Genomic DNA, 22,579 nt, shown 5'->3' on the forward strand with positions numbered 1-22,579 from the left:
AAGGACAACTTAAGATAAAACAGCTCCTAATGTACCCCTAATACACATATTCTAACTCTCCCCCTCAAGCTGGAGAATAAATATCATGCATTGCCAGCTTGCATAAAAGAGTGCTGAACTGGTGAGGAATGAGTCATTTGGTGAAGATATCCATCAATTGATCACCTGTCCTCACGACGGGTTTGAAAATATTACCGGAATCCATCTTCTCCTTGATGAAATGCTGGTCTACTTTAATGTGCTTTGTTCTATCATGTTGTACTGGGTTGTAAGCAATGCTTATTGTTGCTTTGTTATCACAATAGTCTCATAGGTCCTTTAGTGTCATACCCCAACTCGAGAACCAACCGACGCAACCAAGTGAGCTCACAAACAGTATGAGCCATTGCTCTGTACTCGGCCTCTGCACTGCATCTAACTACAACTGACTGTTTCTTACTTCTCCATATAACTAAGTTGCCACCCACGAATGTGTAATAACAAGATGTATTCAGAAATTGATCCAGCCTAATCAGCATCGGAATAGCCTTCAATCCTCAAGTGATTGTTCTTGGTATACAAAAGTCCTTTTCCTGGAGAGGACTTCAAGTATCTGAGGATATGGTACACAACATCCAATTGCCCACTCTTGGGTGCATGCATAAACTGGCTCACAACTCCCACTGTATAAGAAATGTCTGGGTGAGTCAGAGACAGATAATTCAGTTTCTCCACTAGCCTCTGGTATTTCCCTGCATCAATAAGGGAAGGCCCATAATCCTCTCCTAGCTTATGATTTTGCTCAATAAGAGAACTTGTTAGTTTACAACCCAACATTCTTGTTTCCTTCAACAGGTCTAGAATAAATTTTCTCTGGCATACATTGATTCCCTTCATAGACCTTGATACTTCAATACCCAAGAAATATTTCAAGTGTCCTAGATCCTTGATCTCAAACTGTTTAGCTAAATAAGCGTTCAGCCTAGTTATTGCCTCATTATCATCTCTAGTTACCACAATATCATTAACATAAACATGCAGTGCTGTGATGGTGCCCTTACCTCTCTGGGTAAATAATGTGTGATTTGCTTGACTCTGGGAGTATCCATTTTTCAGAATAGCCTGTCTGAACCTCTCAAACCAAGCCTTTGATGACTGTCTTAGACCATAAAGTGCTTTCTTTATGAGACACACCTTCCCATCTATTGCTAGAAACTTGAAGCCAAGAGGAGGCAGCATACACACTTCTTCCTCTAAATCTTCATGGAGGAAGGCATCTTCACATCTAACTGATATAGGGGCCAATCTTTGTTTGCTGCCACAGATAAGAGAACTCTTATAGAGTTATGTTTGGCCACAGGAGCAAAGGTCTCTTGATAGTCAATTCCATACACTTGACTGTACCCTTTGGCCACCAATCTTGCCTTGTACCTCTCAATATCACCATCTGATCAGTACTTGACCGTATAGACCCATCTGCATCCAATTGGGATTCTCCCCCTAGGAAGGTCAACCAATTTTTAGGTAAATTTCTTCTCAAGAGCCATCATTTCCTCTGACATGGCTTGTTTCCACCTAGGGTTTGACATAGCCTCAGTAACAGTTATGGGGATGGAAGCAGAAGAAAGAGCGATAATAAAAGCAACACCTATAGGAGAGAAAGCATTATAGGAAACAAACTCGGATATAGGATTATTACAAGCTCTCTTACCCTTACGGATAATGATAGGAAGATCCAACTCCAAATGAGGGGAGGAGATGTTACCTGACTGAGGAAGAGGAAGCTTAGGATGTGGAGACAAGGAGGACTCTTGGCAGGTCTTCTTTGTCCTTCTTGTGTACACAATATCATGTGCCTTCTCTGTACAAGGTTCATCCACAATACCAACATCATCCACCTCTTTATTTTTACCAATATCAATGGAAAAAGGAGTAAGAGGTAATGAAGTAAGAAATGGGATGGCATCAGTAGCCTTTTCACTTTCATTTCCATTCTCCCCCTGAAAAGGATGCTGATGAGATGCAATGTAAGGGGCAGACTCAAGAAAGGTGACATCTTTGGAAAGGAATCGCCTGTGAGAGGAAGGGTGATAACACTTATAGCCTTTGGTGGTGGAAGAATACCTAAGAAATAGGCATTTAAAGCCTTGGGATCAAGTTTGGTGCGGGAGGATTTGTTAACATACACATAACAAACACAACCAAACATCTTTGGTGGGAGAGTGAAAGCAGAAGACTGAGCAGATAAGAGGGCAATTGGGTTTTGAGACCTAAGAATTTTGGTAGGCATCCGATTGATGAGGAAAGCCACAGCAAGAATGGCTTCAAACCAAAAAGTTTTAGGAACATGCAAACCAAATAAAAGACTTCATCTAACTTCTAACAAACGGCAATTTTCCTCTCAGCTACCCCATTTTGTTGGGGTGTATTAACACAAGCAAGCTGATGGATAATACCATTGTCAGTAAAGAAGTCTTGTAGACCACCATATATGTACTCCCCCCCTTTATCAGACTGGATAATTTTGATCCTAGTTTCAAACTGGGTGTGGACCACTTGATAGAAGTTTTTGAAGGCATCATAAATATCACTCTTATGTTTCATAAGAATGGTCCAAGTACAACGAGAAAAATCATCCACAAAAGAGACAAAATAACGGTGGCCAAACAAAGAGGTAGTAGGACTAGGTCCCCAAACATCAGAATGCATAATATGAAATGGAACAACAGATCTATTATTATGATAAGGATAAGATGAGCAACAACATTTAGCAAAAGTACATGGTTCACAATGAAATACATGAGTGGAAGAAAAATATGTAAACAAATGAGGTAATTGTTTCCTTATAACAATAAAAGATGGGTGTCCCAAATGTTAATGCCAAAGCATCACAGAGTCGATAGAGCTAGTATCACTACTACCACATACGTAGGACTGTGGTGTAGTTAAAAGAGATAATTACAGCTCAAGACGGTATAGGCCACCCTCCTCATGTCCACTGCCAATAATCCTCTTTGTCCTTAAATCCTGAAAAAGGCAATGAGAAAGAAAAAATATGATACAACAATTCAAGGTTTTAGTTAAAGTGCTCACAGACAATAGGTTTGAAGTAAAGTTTGAGATATGAATAACAGAAGCAAGTGAAATGGAAGGGGTAAGAGAAATACATCATTTACCAGAGATAGAGGAGAAGGTCCCATCAGCAACCCAGACCTTATCCTTACCAGAGCAGATGCTGCAGGAATCATAATAATGTGACGTATTAGTTATGTGGTCAATGGCACCAGAGTTGATGACCCACGACAGAGTGGTGGAAGGAGCCGAGGTGGTGACATACATAGCAGATGTTGAGGCATCTTGTGAGGTAGATGGGCTATCAAGACATTAATCGGTAAAGCACTGCAATATCATCCTTAGATAAGGCACTGGTATCTGTCTGTACAAGACCTCTAGTATCAGTCTCTACCATAATAACATGGGCAATAGCCCCACCTCTGCGGCCACCATGTGTGCTAGTAGATCCCCCACTTACACTAGGACGACCATGAAGGACCAACACTGCTCTCAAGTGTGGCCAGGTTTTCCACATTGATCAAATTGCCGTCTATCCCTGTCATCTCCACGGGAGGGCCCTTGACCTCGGTCGCCTCTATGCCAGTCTCTGTGAGTAGTGGAGAAAAGAGTCGAGCTCTCAAGTGAAGGTGTAGAAGCCATGGCACCTCTCCTAGTTTCCTCACTCAGAAGGTAGCTACACACCTCATCAAGCGTAGGTAGGGGTGGCCGGCCCAAAATTTGTATCCAGATCTACTCATATTCTAAATTCAACCCTCCTAAAAGTATCAGAAGATGCTCTTTTTCAAGAGATCTATAAACCTTGGCTTCATCATTAGGATTGGTCAAATGAAGATCTCGATAATGGTCATACTCCTCCCAGAGTCCTATAATAGTATTATAGTATTCAGAAACAGACTTAGTCCCTTGCTTCATGGAGAGTGCCTGCTGTAGAAGCTGATAAACCTTCATAGAGTCATCTATCTTGTCATAGGTTCTACAGACACTATCCAAAATATCCTTTGTAGTTTTCTTCCTTATAAATCTTCTACCTATCTCAGGTTTCATGGAGAAAAGAAGCCAAGTTATAACAGTAGAGTTTGTAATTTTCCATTTCTAATATCCTGGGTCTGCGACAGCTGGAGCCTTGATAGCCCCAGTAATATATCCTAGCTTCCCTCTACTCCACAGGGATAGCTTCACAGATTGTTGATAGCTTCACAGATTGTGACCAATCCAAGTAGTTGGTGCTATCTAACTTCACAAGGAAAATTTGGGTGTTAGGATTGTCGAAGACAATCGAACTAGGGTTGGTACTACTTGACCCACCTGATGTAGCTTCCATAGGTTTAGTGACATAAAAAATAATGCAAGAATGCCCTAAAAAAAATCCAAAACAAGGGGGAACACCAACCCCAAAGAGAGAAAAACTTCTTCTCAGAACTAAACAAAAAAGGAAGCCAATAAGCTACAGAGAATTGATACAAAGCCAATAAAACACCATTTCAACCATGGAGCTTCATCCAACAACCACACACAAGCATTATAGGAGTGAACTTCTAGCAAACACAACCAATACATAATCTACTATCCATTTCAGACCTTATATTTTGAAAAAAAAAAAATAGAATATAACAATACCTAGCAGCGGGTGGAAAATGGTGTACTACTCTTACAGCACCCAATAACCAAAAGCAAGGCTTGGGGGGGTCAAAAAGGGGATCTCTGGGCGATTCCTTTGAGCTAGTCCAATCTCCCAACTCAGCAGGGATGAGAGAGAAAACAGGAGTCAAACCAAGGAGGGGTGGAGATCCAGTTTTGGACTTCTTCTCTCCATGTGAGCTCCAAACCATGTTTGCTGCCTTCAAATCTCTCTCCAAATGTCTTCACCTAGTTTTCACAGCTTCATTGAGCTTTCTTGGATACTCTTTTACATGGTATAGCCTCTAATGGACTCTTCTTTCTTTTAGGGTTCCATGAGAGACTTAAAGAATGGAGCAAGAAGAAGAAGTCGACTCTCAAACCTTTGTAGGCTCTAATACCAAGTTAGAAATGAAGGATGTTAGGGTTTAAGATGAGGAAAGAAGATGGAAGAGAGGAAGGAAGAAGAAGGAAAGAAGATGAGAGAAAAAGAGAGATACGGTGAAGACAAAATCGTGAATGAGCTGTTTGCTCATCTCACCCATATGACATTCAAATATTAGTTTAGGGAATTACATATTCCTTCCTTAGGGAGTTGAAAGAGAAATAAGGAAAATAAAAAATTACATGTAAGGACAACTTAAGATAAAACAGTTCAAAATGTACCCCTAATACATATATTCTAACAGTGGTTTCTTCTTTCTTCTCTCACCTCCCATCCAAAAGCGTAAAGGGAAGGGGGAACCCTCTCTCTGTTAGGATTTACCATCATCTAGTGGCTAGTAGGACATTTGTCTTATTTCTATTAATCATCCTTTACTAAGTCCTAGCAATAGGAAAGTTGTATCTTTTTGAAATATTTGACCTGGTTTTGTTTTATTAAGTACTAACAATATTTGGTATTGATCGTTTTAAATTGTTTGGTGGTTTAGGTGGCAATACCAATTTTTAATGGCTCTGGTTCTAACTTATCCTGAACGAGTTTCCCATCACAATATTGAGAAGACGAGACACCATGCCCACAATGGGCCTCATAAGTACCCCAGGGCTAATCTAATTATATATCCTAACAGTGTGTTGATGTATTATTACTATTCTTCTCAATCATTTCCTTTCATTGGTAGCTCAATTTTCAAGTTAGGATAGTGGGGATCACTTGAATTATTCTACCGGCGTTTTAGGTTTTCTGCTAGAAAATATGATGTTGATGAACATAGACATGCTTATATAGTGGATCCCCATTTGGAAGTTGGAGACATTGATCTTGTTAACTGGAAACCAAGATTGCACAGAATGTCTATCATGTCTCATAGGGTAATATCTTAAATTTATTTTACATAATGTTTCTTTTTGTTTTGTCTTCATTTATTTTCTTCAATTCTGCTCCATGTATGTAGGCTAGGGTAATGCCTTTGAGAACATTAAGAGTCTATGAATACGTCTGCAATACATATAATGCAAACTTTGATGGTGATGAAATGAATATGTAAGTTCCTCAAACTAAGGAGGCTTGCACTCTTATGTTGATGGGATTAATTATGTTTAAGCTCAGCCCTTTGTTGATTTTACCTGTTTTTGCTTGTAATGGATATTTGACCTCTTTAGATTTAGCTAATTTTTTTATCTGCATTGGTGGAGCTTCTCCGACGTTGAGGAAGGTGGAGCATTTCTTAGTTTAGAAAGTTACTGGAGATAAACGTTTATGTTTTGGGCACTAGTAACATTTCTCAATTCTTTGTGAAACTAATATCGGTGGAAAGGTGAGCCATGTTGTCCCACATCATTTCGTCCCACATCATTTAGTCCCACATCACTCGTGGATCCCATCCGTGGTCTATACTTAAGTCCCTGGACACCTTCTCTTGATAAGCCGGTTTTGAGGGAGAGAGAACGGGCCAACCCAGACCTGGTATCAGAGCTGGGCGGATCAGGGGAGAGTGAGTGCGTGTCTATCCAGGAGATCCTTCGTTTAGTCCCACACCGCTCGTGGATCCCGTCCGCGGTCTATACTTAAGTCCCTGGGCGCTTTCTCCTGATAAGTCGATTTTGAGGGAGAGAGAACGAGCCAACCCAGTTTTGATTCCTTTGTTTCAAATTTTAACTGGAACTGGTAGGTACAGACCATACAGTGAGCATGCTTACTTGGTCAAATTCAATTGGATCTAGTAGGTATAGTGAGGAGGCTTATAATGTTATATTCTCATCGAGCCTAGATCTGATTTAAGAGACATGTGGATTCTTGATGATATGGAGCTAGAAAACCTATCTTACTTGAAAAGAAGGAAAGTGGTGAAAAGAACTAATTGTACCATAAAAATTCTGAAAAGCAATGGAAATTTGTGTCTCTGTTTGTGGTTATGCGAAGGGAGATCCACGACAAAGGCTATTAGTGACTTCATCTTCCTCGGTCTCTGCTTTTCTTAGGTGCCATTTTGAGATAGACCTACATTAGACTTGGATATCATACTCCTATGAGATCGTCCTGTGAAACTAGACAAGGAAAACAATGTTTGAAATCTGTTGGAAATGGAATGTTTACTTACCATAAATCTTCTAAGAATCTTGCTTTCTTTCGTTTCCCACATCAAACCTATTTGCGTTGAAAAATATTAAGGTGAATATGGCTAACTAGCTTCCTTGAATGCGTAAGATAGACTCGAGTGAACAAATTGGCATCCCAACCGTAAGGTTGAGTGCGAAGCTGAGCACTCAACCGTCCGTTTAAAAGGAAAGTAGTCTCTTAGCAATACAGAAAATTTTCTTTTCTCGTGTGAATCAAAATATGATTGACTCTACTTGAGTATCCAAATAGGCATCCGACCTATAGAAGAGAGAGAGAGAGAGAGAGAGAGAGAGAGAGAGAGAGAGAGAGAGAGAGAGAGAGAGAGAAAGAGAGGTAGGGTCTAGGGGTCTCGTATGGTAGAGATTGTTATAGGTTTGAGGGGCCAGAAATCTTTGCCAGGTTCAAACATATACAAGGGAAAGCAAAAGGATTGCGGCCAAGGAAGCTTTGCGGAAGTATAGCAAGGGAGAGTACTAGAGAGTGAGATGTAGAGCGAATAGGGGGAGAAAAAGAAGCAGAGCAGGGCCCCTAATTGTAGAAGATCTTTTCGAAAAATTCTTATGCTCATCTTCCATCCTGTGCCAGGGATGAGACTGAGATGAAGAATTTTTTGTTCTCCAAACATAGCCCAATGGAAAAAGCCTCAAATTGGAAAACTCGAACACCGAGTTAACGGGTCGGATGTTCGATGATTATTAAATTCGAAAGCGATTTATCTGTGTGACCCGGTTTCTGTCAGATGTTCTCATGTTCCTATGAAGTAAGCACTCATTGGATGGAGCGTAACATCCATAGATGGTCCTCAACTCTAGCTCTCCAGACAAGATTTGGGAAGCCATCTACTTTAATGTTACCTCCAAAATCTAATCCCTTCATTCTCGCCCTGCCTCAAACTCCATTAGGAACAAACATATCATTGCCTCCTGGAACTTAAGGATTGATTACCATCCCCCACCTTTGATGTCGCCCCATCCCTCATCCACCACTTTTTTCTTGCCTCTGCCTCCCCTCCCTTTTTGGCAATATCCCTTTGATCCTAATGGATTGGTTTAGGTTGCTACTTTGATGTATTTTCTCCCCTGGGTTGGATTTTTCTTGTTGGCTTAAGCCTTCTTCCCCCTTCCCCCTTCCCCCTTCCCCCTTCCCCCTTTTGTATATTCTTCTCTCATTGGTAATGAATTTATTTATTCATTAAAATAAATAAATAAATAAATAAATGCCCTTTTAGGGCAAAAAGCTATTCTAAAAAATAAACCTGAAATTTGCATTATACACGACAACTCTGCAAAAACATGTAAAATTAATGTACACTAAACAAAATTAATATGACTTTTTGCATTTTTTCTAAGGATTGAGGTTTCGGTTTCAAGCCTACCAAAATTTTGGTCAAAACATTGTTTTTTTTCTCAAAATTTTGATGTTTAGTTTTGATGACCAACAACTAGTAGGATTACGCCCAAAGTGGAACCCTTATATTGTAAAAGAAACACACCCAAATGTTAGTTTGGATTTTTGGCCACTTGGAAAACCACCTTTGTACCAGTACACGACACACAATTTAGTATTATTCATGCATAAAAATATGATTTAGGAATTGTTGCATCCGGAAAACTATTGATGGTTGAGCATTAGGTCTGCATAGCTAGATAAGAGGTAAGAAAGATGGATCAAATACATTGGGTTGATTTACTTTGGTGGAGTAGGCCAACAGGGTTATAGTTGTTTGAACATTTGTTGTTTTATTTAGGTACAAGTATGATATGACACCTTTAATTTTTTTCCAAGACGGGTATGACTATTAGAGCCAGTGATGCAGGAAGACAAACTAGACAGGGCATCAAACAGCCTCCAGAAGCCTTCTTCCCTTAGGAAGAAGGTGGCAATGCGGCATTGAATTTGAAACTGCAATTAAGGAAGCATTTTGTATGGTCCAATGCCAAATGGAAAGAAGCGAAAAAATAATTTTGTGAGTCACTTTCTCTAAAAAGAGGGAATGGCCCATCATCAGAAGACTGGATATGTTCTAAGACAACGATGTCGTTGTCCTGAGCCTCGTCAACAAGGTAAGTAGAATCACCATAATATATATGTAGAGCCCTTCCCAATCTATCAACGATCTTCCATATCCAATCAGAAGTCCCTTTCACAATTTAGAATAAATGCTTTGACCTAGGAAAGCGATAACAAAGAAATTGGCAAGCCAGCCAGTCCAACAAAAAACTGTACTAGGAGTCCAATAGAGGTCTAATAATTGGTTCTTCTAATTGAATTTTGATTTCTATTTTAATCCATTGTTTGAATAGATTTTAGACCTCAGTCTAATATATAATTAAGCCACTAAGGGATAGTTCTTTGTTACACCTTATGGTTCTTGTTGAGTAATGAATTCTGATTTAGTTAGTGAAATCAATGGACGCTTTTGTGTGTGCATGTGCACACATGAGTGCTGCTGAAATCCCAGGTCTGGCTTGGTGTATTAGTTCTTCCGGTGAATGCTTTCTGCTCCTAATAGTTCTCTTTTGATTAATAAATCTAAAGTCGTAACTCCTCTAATAGATGCCACCCTATGCCTACTCTGTTTAATCGCATTCGATAAATCAATTTTTTTTTTTTTTATATTGTTACATATAACAAGGTCATCTCCAAAAGCAACTCAACTTAAATTTTGTTGCCATCTGACCCGTTCTTTTGTGAGTTATTGAGCTTCTAAAGTTCTCCTTGTCTTCAATAATTTTGTCTCTTTGATCACATTGATTTATTCTAATTTTCCTACTCTGGTTTTGGTTTTAGAATAAGATTCAGCTCTGATTTCATAATCTATCATCCCATATCGAGTCGCTGACTGAATCTTAAGTCTCTTTTAAGTTTCATATTTGTTCTTTCATTCGAAGTGTAAGTTTGATACAAGTTTTCTCTCTTCTTCTCTTATCAGCCGAATTCGGACTTTCTATCCCTAGTATCTGCAGTTGCTAGATCCTTGGGTGGAAAAAAGAGAATAGTTCTTGGATGCTTTTAGTTAACTCAGGTATTTTCTTCTTGTACGTTCCTTAATTTCCCCCTTACTTTGTTGTTAAGTTTATGAGGTGGTCATGCTTAGGTTGGTGATGTTATAGACTTTTATATTATTTCAGCTTCTTAAGTATACACATTTTTTTGGAACCTGGAAGCTTTGTAGAGGGATGAATTTTTCTGAATGTGTCTTTAATGTGGCTATCTTGATCAAATGATTGCAGATCCTGTTCCCACCCCCTCCCACCCCAGGAAAAACAAAACTTTTGTATAATTAGTCTTATTTGCATTGTTTATTGAAATGGCTGCTACACACACCATTCTCTGGGTACTTTTCTACAATATTAACCATACAATCCATCTGGTGATATTTACGTCTTTGAACAAGGGGATCTTCCATAGGCTTAGTCAATGAGTCAAAGAACGTCTTCTTTGAATTTGTTTGCAGCATCTTAGATACATCTCTCCAAATGAGAGGAGAAACATAAAGCATTTAAGATGATAGCTGGACATCCGGAGAGTGGTAATGGATCTGCCTAGACTTGATGTCCATCTGGGAATGAACAAGTGACAAAACAGAACCAGATCCGAGGAGAAACTTCTCTTGCCTCCAACATCCATTGTATTGAAAAAAAAGGAAGTATAACTGTTGATCCCGTATTAAAAAGGTTGATGTGCACTTTCTTGTGATCATGCATTTCATGGGCATTTAAAGTTCTAATTGATGTGCATGGGTACTCATGCTGGAATTTCTATTTAGGAATACTAGGAGATTCTCCAAGTTTATGTTGAACAATATATAAATAGTGTTATTGGCATTCCGTTAGCTTTGCAGCCTTCAAAGCCAATGCATTCTTTTGTTCAACATCTCAAGGGAAGCATGAATGTTTCCATGGGAACGTATTTGGGAAGCATGTTGAATTTATTGGCAGAACTGTTATTTCACCTGATCCTAACCTTAAGGCTGTGTTTGATAGCCAAGAGAAGAAAAGAAAAGAAAAGAAAAGAAAAGAAAAAAGTACAATTTTCTTGGTTTAAAAATTTCTCTTTGTGCTTGGTATGTCCTCATCCAAGAGAAGATTTAGTTGTTGAATTTTAAAATTTGCCTTGGTAATTGTAAAGTTTTCTTTTGCTCAAAAAAAAAAAAAAAAAAAAAAATCTTACCAAAAACATAAGAAAACATGAGAAAATATAAAAATTTCTCTTCTCTTCTAATTGTAACCAAACATACATATTTTTTTTTTCTCACCATTTCATTTCTTTTCTTCTCTTTTCTTTTCCTTTCTTTTCTAGATTCTTTTTTCTTTCTTTTCTTCTCTTGGCTACCAAACATAGCCTAAAACTATTGAGGTGTACTAGGGCTTACTTGGAAAAGTATTTCTTTTTCATCACATTGTGCTCTTTTTCTTCTGTCTTCTCTCACCTCCCATCCAAAAGCATAAAGGGGGAGGGGGAACCCTCTCTCTGTTAAGATTTACCATCATCTAGTGGGTAGGACATTACACTTATTTCTAATAAACATCCTTTACTAAGTCCTAGCAATAGGAAAGTTGCAACTTTTTGAAATCTTTGACCTGCTTTTGTTTTATTAAGTACTAACCATATCGCTGATATTGATCTTTTAAATGGTAGTTGGCAATACCTATCTTAATGGCTCTAGTTCTATAAAAAGTTATCCTAAACGAGTTTCCCATCAAAATGTTGAGAAGTTGGGACAGCATGTCCGTAGTGGGCCTCATAAGTACCCCGGGGCTAGTCTAATTATATATTTTGACAGTGTCTTGATGTTAATTTGTATTCTTTTCAATCATTCCTCTCATTGGTAGCTCAATTTTCATGTTAAGATAGTGCCATTCTCCGGGGTTGAGGAAGGTGGAACATTTCTCGGTTTAGAAAGTTATTGGAGATGGACATTGTATGTTCTGGGCATTGGCTTTCTCAATTCTTTGTGAAACTAATATCGGTGGAAATGTGAGCCATATTGTAGAACTACATCTCCTTTGTTTTAAATTTTAACTGGAACTAGTAGGTCCAATAAGCATGCTTATTTGTTCAAATTCAATTGGATCTAGTAGGTACAATGAGCAAGCTTATAATATTATATTCTCATTGAGCCTAGAATTGGTTTAAGAGATATGTGGATTCTTGATGATATGGAGCTAGAAAACCTGTTCTTTCTTGAAAAAAGAAGGAAAGAGTTAAAAAGAACTAATTGCTCCATAAATATTCTGAAAAGAAATGGTAATTTGTGTCTTTGTTTGTGGTTATGCGAAGGGAGATCCATGATAGAGGCTATTGGTGACTTCATCTCCCTCAGTCTTTGCTTCTCTTAGGTGCCATTTTGGGATTGACCTTCATTAGACTTGGATATCATACTCTTATGAAACAAGATAAGGAAAACAATGTTTGAAATCTGTTGGAAATGGAATTTTATTTACTATAAATCTTCTAAAAATCTTGCTTCTTCCATTTCACTCATCAAACCTAGTTAGGCTGACAAAAATTAAGTGAATATGGCTAACTATCGTCCTTGAATGCGTAAGATAGACTCGAGTGAACAACTTGGCATCCCAACCGTGAGGTTGAATGCGAAGTTGAGCACTCACTGTCTATTTAAAAGGCAAGCATTCTCTTAGCATTACAGGAAATTTTCTTTTCTCCTGTGTACAAAATAGGCTTAACTCTACTTGAGTATCTAAATTGGCATCCGACCCATAGGTGAGAGATAAAGAGAGGCAAGGATCTTGGGTCTCGAATGGTAGAGATAGCGATGGTTTTGAGGGGGCAGAAATCTTTGCCAGGTTCGTACAAAGGAAAGCAAAAGGATTGCGGCGAAGGAAGCTGTGTGGAAATAATCATAGCAGGGGAGACTATCGGAGCGTGAGATGTAGAGAGAGTAGGGGGAGGGAGAGTGGAGAGAAAAAGTAGAGCAGGGCCCTTAATTGTAGAAGATCTTCTCGGAAAAAGAAATAAAGCAAAGCCCCCTCAATGAATATCACTGTAAGAAGAAACTTAGGGCCCGTTTGATAACGTTTATGTTGTTTCTGTTTCAAGAAACGGCAGAAACAAAAATTTCCATTTCTAGAAACAAAAATGGAATTGAAGGTGTTTGATAAGTCATGTTTTTAGAAGTCGATAGTAACCAGTGAAAGAATGGCCACAAGTCGTTTCTACAAACGGCGAAACAAGTTGAACTTGTTTTGCCTGGGTCGTTTCTTGAACCATAAATAAGTAAAAATTTCTATTTCTATTTCTGAAAATAAGTGAAACGAAACAGTGTTATCAAACGCTTTTTACTCTGTTTCTGCTGTTTCTGGAAACAGAAACGGCAGAAACGCGTTCCTTGAAACGTTATCAAACGGGCCCTTACTTCTCACCCCTCTCTTGGCTCCCTTGAGCCCTCGGTGCCATAGTTCGAGCAATTTGGAACATCCAAATGATTAAATTCCTTAGTTATGCAGTCTGTCATTGGAGTTTTCATCCGCTCTTCCAAATCTGACCTTTGCTGTTTGTTGAAAACCAAAGTCTCTGAGTCCAATGCGCCCGCATCTTCAACCGCATTGCTCCTACTTAGCCATCTCCAATTTCTCCCTCCATCCCAAAAGGCATATCTAGGTCCTTTGGAACCCATCCAAGCTAAATGTCTCCTCCCTTTCCTCCACCTCCCAATCGATCCATCTCTCTATCTTTGATCTGTCTAGCTTCAACTTTTGCTTCCTCTGTGATTTATGGCCTTAATCGTGCCACTGATAGAGAAGATCTTTAGTCTGACCTCCAATCCTTTGCTCCCAATGCAGGCTCCCTCCAGTGGGGGGCTTTTGGGGGACTTTAATGTGGTCAGAACCAGTGCCAAAAAGTTGGGTGCTGCCCCCGATTGATACTTTAATGGTGGGTTCCTTTAATGACTATATTGAAGACATTGGTTGTCACATCCTAATGGTAAGTTGCCAACTTACCATTAGGAATACCGGTGGTGTGAGTAAGACGCATACCCGTCTTACAAACCTATCAGGATCTCTGATAGTAGTACGTTAACATAAACAATCTTACAACACAAACCAAACCAATAGTAATGGAATCAGAGTATAATAGTAGAATCATAACTTAAAACGGAGAACATTTAGTGATACTATATAAATATAACCAAGTTATTCCATTACAAAAATTCAAGACTTATACATAACAAGTCAAAAATATAAAATCATTAGGTCGGTATTAGAATATCAAAAATCACCGTACATCTTATGGTGTCGCGTATGCATAATAATCACAAGCACAATCTTGATCATACTCTTTGACTTATGGCATCCACTAGTCACCTATAGTCAGGCCCCGTCGAGGTCGAGTCACCACTAAGCAGCACTACTATACCTGCATCATCATCTAAAAAGGGGCATATACGTGGGGTGAGCTTCCAACTTACTCAGTGAGGGGCGAAGTTTGTGCACAACCAAGCACAAGCATTCACATATATAATATTCCATAATGACATGAATATAGGAATTAAACACATAGTTCATGATGTGAATGATGCAATCCATTTTATTATTAAACCACCTAGCAATATAACTAAGTTGGGTAATGCTATTACAGCACATGAGGCTGTATCCCTGGTCTCAGAACCGCTCATCTACTACATAACGATATAAGCCCTAGCCATGATTAGGAGCTTGCCGGTCCCGAGATGCGTCCATCGATCACCCAACGAACCCCTGATAACCCCCTCCTGGCAATCACGACACCAGGATCACCATCAACCATTCTGAACTAGTTCCTACCTTTGGCAACAATCACATCATACCGCAGGTGTGACATTCCGAAAAGGTTCATCGAATATACCACCATTGGGTTATCCAACACCTTACCCCCTGTTGGCAAGGGGACATAGCATGGGGAATGTCGCCTAACCACAATATCCAACATGCCTTTCATAATGATAAGTTAGTATGGACCATGCAACATTGGGATCATCATCGGCCACGAAAAGGGTCCATTTCTAAGTATAGTCCCGGGGTACACAATACCAGGATACCATTGGCCACAAGGTGTAACCCACACTATATACCTATTCTAGCATACAAAGCAGTTAGGTATAGACTATGCAATATCGAGATTCCCTTTGGCCACGAAACGTATCCATTTCCAAATGCAGTCTTGGAATACACGATACCGAGAAACCATCGGCCACAGTGTATTCCGCAACTACATCTAATCTAATGCACATAATCAATGTATGAATGCAACAAACATACAACAATCACGGTACTGGAACCACCTTGGCTACACCGGATTTCATCTCATAACATATATTTCATATCATTTTCATCTCAATATAATAGGTTATGGAACATCATTATCATTTAAGCAATTTAAATAATCAAGTGAAAATCCTGCATATGCGAGCAATTCTATAATAATTAAACAATCCCAAAATAAAAGTCAACCATTCCTCACCTTGATTAAGTTTGAATGGATTGGGTTTCAAGTACAGCCACTGGGTATTCAATTCACTATCAGCCTCGGGGTGTGTGTACATCTCTGTCCTAGGCACAAAGGTAAAATTTCACTATGTGTCGGGAACATTGGAAGGGACCCACAGGGGTTACCCCCAAAGGGTAAATGTATTGTCAAATCTTGACAGTCCAGGGTGTCACCGGATTCAGACACTGGAAATAGGGTTAGAACCCATCGGATTCATCAGGTGTGAATCCGTTGGCACTGATAGAGAGCTCTTAAGGCCCAGATACCTCACCAGAAACAGCCACCAGATCCTAGCCCAGTGTTTCCAGTATAAACATAAAAACTGCCCATGGATTTTGGGGCTTTCTGGCTTGGGTCCAACTGTCTGGATTTGTTCCCTGGAGTCTATAGGATATGTTCCTAACATCATTTAACCTAAAGAAATCCTGATTCCATCAGGCCATTTGGGAGATACAACAATCGAACGATCGAAACCCTAGATGGTCATTTGGCCACAAGTGTTGCCAAAGCTCATCGGACTTGGTTTGAGCTCGATAACCACACCAGGGACGTGAAATACGTACTCCCCAAGCTTGGGGAGGTGTGGAGGTCAAGATTCACATCCATACACACTTTACCCTAGCTCAAAATGAAGTGAGAGAGTGGTAGGAGAGGTGGCACTTACCTCTGGCAAGGATTCTAGCAACTAAGCGGGTAGCTGGGAGCTAAGGTGAGTCCTTTCCTCTTCTTCCCCTTCTTCTTCCTATCTTTCTCTTCCTTTCCTTCCTTTCTCTTCTCTTCCTTCCCTCTCCTATGATTTGTACAAGTGAGAAAATGGGAAATGAATCTCATTTCTCACTTATATAGTAAACCTCACTCTAAGGTCTATTTGGTTTGCCCTTAGTTGGTTTTAATGGGTTATTTCACGATTCAGGACATGTGGGCCCATCTCTTTGGACTCATATGAAATACAAGTCATAGGAAAAGTGTGGGAGATTGTGTGTGGTCATCTGAGGCTATTCCCGATGCGGGTGGTGGGGTCCACGGGCATCAAAACCAGTGGTCTATTTTTGGTGGTCAAGATAGCTATGTGTTTTTGACTGCTTATTGTCCACAAGTTAGTCTTGAATGGGTAGTTGCCTTAGGTTATGCACATGGCCTTCCGACAGTTTTGGTGCATGTTGGGATTCGAGTGTAGGGTATCGGGTAACTTATCGTCTATGATCAGAAGGCTTGAATCCCCTCCAGTTGGATTGGTAAGCAATACACAAGAAAGTGGGGTCATCTCCCCCCCTTTTGCTATGGGCAGCCACGAGCTAAAACCCAGTGGTACTTTCCACCTTTGGTCCGAGACCTATCACAATAGTTCAATTTAGACCGGGTTAGGGCACGGGTGTAATATTGGTATATTGGACCGTAGATGGTTTGGAGCTAATTTCACTTGGTAAAACTATAGTTTTGACTCTAGGAGAGTTGCTAGCAAACTTGATAGAGTTCTAGGTAATGATTTTTTGATGACCTTCCCCTCTTCTCATGCTACCTTTGATCTCCCAAACATCTCTGATCATTCCTCTATCTCACTCCATGTGTATCCTTTGGACCCAAACTATTCGAATTCTTTGATATGTGGACCTTTGAGCAAATCTTCCTCCCAACTATTCATGAGGCTTGGTTCCTGCCTATCTAGGTCTTCTCCCCTCCTCTTATTACCTTTGCTAGGAAGCTTAGGATTTCTTTGGTAGAAATCTAGAATTGAATGGCTTGAGCTTGGAGACTCTAACTCTGCCTTTTTATCATTTTATTGGGAAATTATCAAACCAGACCTCATCATTGCCATCAGAAGCTTTCTATCCATCCCAGATCAAAGGTGTTAACTGCACCTTCCACCACCTATCCCCATGCATGAGGGAGCCTCCTCCAATCGAATTCAATCGATTGTGGACTCTCTGGTAAACCCTAATCAATATGCTTTTATTGCTGGCAGAAGTATTGCTTATAACATCACCCTTTGCTATGAGGTGGTAAAGGATTTGATAGAAAATCTTTCTCTGCTGTTGCCCTTGTCAAAATTGATATCCATAAATTCTTTGATTTCATTAATTGGGATTTCATTTCTAGGGTCCTTAGCCAAATGTCCTTCCCCCCAGCCTTCATCCATTGGATTCACTCCTGCATCTCCACCCCCAAATTTTTTGTCCTTATTAATGGTAGTCCAGTTGGCTACTTCAATTCCTCTGAGGATATCAAGCAAGGCTGCCCTCTCTCCCCCCTCCTCTTTGCCCTCGTTATTGAGGTTCACTCCAAATCCATCCAATCGGCCACTGACCTTCCAAATTCTTATTCGTTGGCCTCACTCATTTTTCCTTCGTTGATGATCTTATGCTCTTCTTTAGAGTGGACCCTCGCTCTGTCTCCTCCATTATTTCCTCCCTAAACTCTTTTGGATCCCTCTTTAGCCTTTGCATCAACCTGACCAAGTCACGACTCTTTCTTGTTGGAGTCTCTGACTCAATTAAAGAAATCCTTCATCAGATCTCTGGCTTCTACCTTGTTCCTTGCCGGTCAGGTACCTTGGGCTTCCCCTCATCTATACCAAACTTTCACCCATCACTGTTCCCCCATGCTTGACTGTATAAGGAAAAAGCTCCAGCTATTGAAAGGTAGGCTTCTTTCCTACATGGACCCTTTGTCCTTTATAGATCTGTCATTCAATTGATGTACCTCTTCTAGTTGGGTATCTTCTTTTCCCTATTTCTATCTCCAAAGCCATTAAATCCACCTTCTATGCTTTCCATTGGAAAGGCACCGATTCATCCAAATTCCTTTAGCCTCTTAGATGGGCCTCTCTATCTACCTCCTCAAATCTGATGGGTCCTTTATTTGAGAAGAGTCAATGATAACATCAAAGCTGCCACCCCCAAGCTCATATGGAAAATTGCCTCCAAGCACAATATGTCACACCCCAATTCCAGTAGACCCAGCTTACCATTAGGAATATCGATGGTGTGAGTAAGACACAAACCTACCAGGATCACTGATAGCAGTACCTTAACATTTCACAATCTCACATCACAACCAACCAAAAGCAGCGGAATCAGAGTATAATAGCAAAATCATCAGATACAAATAGGGAAATTGTCTAATGATAAACATAATATCGTTAACCAAGTTACTCTGTTTACAATCCTTTAAGACTTACATATATCAAGTTTAAAACATAATATTCACAGACCTGTATCAACATAATCAAAAATATACCGAACACCTCATGGCGTCGCATATGCACAAAAGTCACAAGCACATTCATAGCCATACTCCTTCGCTTCCGGAATCCACCAGTTGCTCACTCCATACTCAGGTCCAAAGGAAAAAGAGTCACTAGCCATAGGCACGATCGTACCTGCATCATCATCTAAAAAGTGTGTATACGTGGGGTAAACTTTCCAACTTGATCAGTGAGGGGTGGGGTCAAGCACATCCAAGCAAGACAATAGCAGTAATAATTTATGATGCATGATTGTGAAAATTAAACATATAGTCCATGATGCTCGTGATGCAACTCATTTATTTATTATCCACCTAACAATACAAACTAAGTCTGGTAAATGCTACTACAGCGCATTAGGCTGTATCCATCATTTTGGAACTGCCGTCGACTACACAAGGATACAAATCCTAGCCATGAATAGAAGCCTTCCAGTCCCCGTATGCATCCATGGATCACCTAGTAAACCACTAATAACCTCCCCTGGCAGTCACGGCATCGGTAACACATCGGCCACGCTGGACAGGTTCCCGCCTCCAACTACCATCACATCGTACCACGGGTGTGGCATTTCAAAAAGGCACATCGAACATACCACAATGGGTTATCCACCTCCTCAACCCCTGTTGGCAAGGATTCATAGCATAGGGAGTGTTACCTAACCACATATATGCTACATGCCTTTATAGTGATACAACTAGTATGAATTACACAATACCGACAAGACCTCGGCCACAAGTGCAATCCATCTCCAAATATAGTCTCGGGTAAACGATACCAGTGAGACCTTGGCCACAAAGTGAAACCTGAGACCATTTACCGAATCTAACATGTTTATCACAGTTGAGTATGGACTATGTGACACCGGTACCAATCATTGGCCACGAAGCATATCCATTTTCAAATGCAGTCCCGAGTTACACGATACCAGCGACACCTTGGCCACAAGGTGTAACCCATGGCTACAACTAACTCTAATACACATAATCAATGCATGAATGCAACATACACACAGAAATCATAACACCGATACCACCTCGGCCACGTCAGATTTTGTCTCACACACACAACCAAACACATGGCGATCACAGTACTGGTACCACCTCGACCACATTGGATCCCGTCATACATATAAATGAACAGTTCATATGAAATCCATAAGAATGTAACATATGATAATCACCATCATCATGTAAGCAATATAATTAAGCATATTAAATCTAGCATGTGAACAATTCTATAATAATTAAACAATCCAAAATAAAACAATCATCCCTCACCTTGTTGATCTCTGCTTATGTTAAATAAGGCCACCGATCAATCCATTCAGTTTCGGTCTCAGGGCTCATGTAGTCACTATCCTAGACACAAGGACAATCGTACATCAGTAAGTGTCAAAAATATCAAGAGGGACCCACATGGATCACCCCTAAAGGGTACAGATAAAATCCATCAGTGACAGTAATGTCATCGGAAGCACCCATCGAAAACAGGGAATTTCCATCAGAAATATCAGTCCTGTGTCCGACGGAGCTGACAGAGAGCTCCTAAGGCTTAGTGGTCCACTGAAAATATACCACTGGAAGCAGACCCAGTGGATTTGGTGGGCTATTTCCAGTGGTGGTTCAGGATAGTCCACCCATTTTGAGGCTTTCCAGCTCAGGCTCGACCACCGGGATTTATTTCGTGGAGTTTATAGGGGATGTTCCCAGCATCATTTTAAGCCAATAAAATCCTGAATCCATTGAGCCTTTTGGAAGATACGTCGATCGAATGATCGAAACCCTAGTTGATCATTTGACAATATATGTTGTCGGAGCTCACCGGGCTTGGTTCAAGCACGCCAACAACACCGGGAGGGTAGAACACACATTCTATGACCTTACCATGATTTTTACACTAAGATTCCATCCATACCTAGCTTTGTTTAGGTCAAAATGAAGAGAGAGAGTGGTGGAAGTGAGTGTACTTACCTCTGGTAGCGATTCCGACAACTTGGCGGCAGTCGGCACCAAGGTAAGCCTTGTCCTTCTTCTTCCCCTTCTTCTTTTTCCTTTTTCTCCTTTTTCTCTCATTCCTTATGTTGGACACAATAGAAGTGAGGAAAGGAATTCCTCATTTCTAACTTATAAGTTAAATGGACCTTAGGGTCTATTTGGTTAGACCCTATTTAGACCAATCGGGTTATTATGACTTTCGGAGCCCGAGAACCAGTCTACTTAGGTTCAAATGCGTTCACGTCACGAGTAAAGTGTGGAAGATGATTTGAGATCATTCGAGACTATTTACGATGTGAGTGGCAGGACCCACAGGCATCCACACCATGATAGCAGCCTGATATGCTCACCGAAAATAGCCCACCGGATTCAAGCCCAGTGGATCCAGTGGCATATTTTCTATGGTAAGATAGCTTTCTGTCTTGACTGCTTGTTGTCCCATGGCTGGTCTTGCATAGGTGGTTGCCCTCGGACATGCTCAAGGGCTTTTGGCAACTTCGATACGTGCCTGGACTTATGTGTAAGGAGTCGGGTCACTTACCGTTACGGATCAGAAGGTACGAATCCCCTCCAATTAGACTGGCACGCGATGCATGAACACTTGGGGTCATCTCTCCCCCTTTAGCAATGTGCGACCACGATCCAAAACTTGGTTGTGCTTCTGATCTCCGGTCGGAGACCTATCACAATAGTTCAAATTAGACCGAGTCAGGGCATGGGTGTAATACAATAGTCTCTAGGTCAACTTGATATACTCCTCTCCTTAAAAAAGAATCCATTTTGATGGTCTCTTCTACACCTGATGCTTCCTGGGTCTGGAAAAACATCCTTAACCTAAACCACATGCCCTCAATGCCATCTCCTCCATCAGTAATGGGTCTTCCACTTACTTATGGTTAGACAATTGGCATCCTGTTGGGGTCCTCCTCTCTATTGTCAGTCCCCGAACTATGTACTCCTTTGGAATTCCTAGAAATGCCATGGTGGACTCCATTTTAAATGATGCTTGCTCCACTCTCCCCTCCCCATCCCTAGCTAATATCTGGGCTGTCCTCCCCCTCCCCAGAAGTGTACGCGAGGATAGGATTTCCAAGAGCCCTTCTTCTAATGGCCGCTTCTCCTCCACCTCTGCCTAGAACCTTATTTGTACCACTTCCTCAAGAGTCCCTTGGCATAATGTTACTTGGTTCAAAGGTCACATTCCCCATTATAAAGCAGAGGTAACACAAATGCTCATATGCTGACGAGGGTAAATTATGTTTAAGCTCAGCCTTTTGTAGATTTTACCTGTTTTTGCTTGTAATGCACATTTGAACTCACGAATCAACACTCTAACCTAATGCTCGTGAGAATAACAGGAACCCTATCAGTGTCGGCGCTTGAAGCAGCCTGGCCTCCTACCAGGTTGCTCCCCCCACTCCATCCTTCCTCTTCTTCTTCTCTCATCCTCTCCCTCTCCCTCTCCCTCGCATCCTCTGCTCTCCTTCCTTTTCTTATGCATTCACATGTCTAGGAGGTCATGATCCACCCTAGCTACGTTCCCATTCTTTTCACTCCTGTCTCTGATCTGATGATGGTCTTGCCGGGATCCTCATGATCGTCCTTATTGGAATT

The 22,579-nt window shown here is 40.6% G+C and overlaps 1 long non-coding RNA gene across 4 annotated transcripts in view; it reads left to right on the top strand.

The window, feature by feature from the left end:
- Positions 1 to 22,579, top strand: part of LOC122078600 — a 90,814-nt gene that overhangs the window by 34,032 nt on the left and 34,203 nt on the right. For all 4 annotated transcript variants that reach the window (XR_006140126.1, XR_006140127.1, XR_006140128.1 and 1 more), the window contains exon 5: positions 10,167 to 10,259. This is a non-coding gene — a long non-coding RNA (uncharacterized LOC122078600). The remainder of the gene's footprint in view (positions 1 to 10,166; positions 10,260 to 22,579) is intronic.

Source organism: Macadamia integrifolia, chromosome 5 (assembly GCF_013358625.1).
Source record: "Macadamia integrifolia cultivar HAES 741 chromosome 5, SCU_Mint_v3, whole genome shotgun sequence".
Classification (NCBI taxonomy): domain Eukaryota; kingdom Viridiplantae; phylum Streptophyta; class Magnoliopsida; order Proteales; family Proteaceae; genus Macadamia; species Macadamia integrifolia.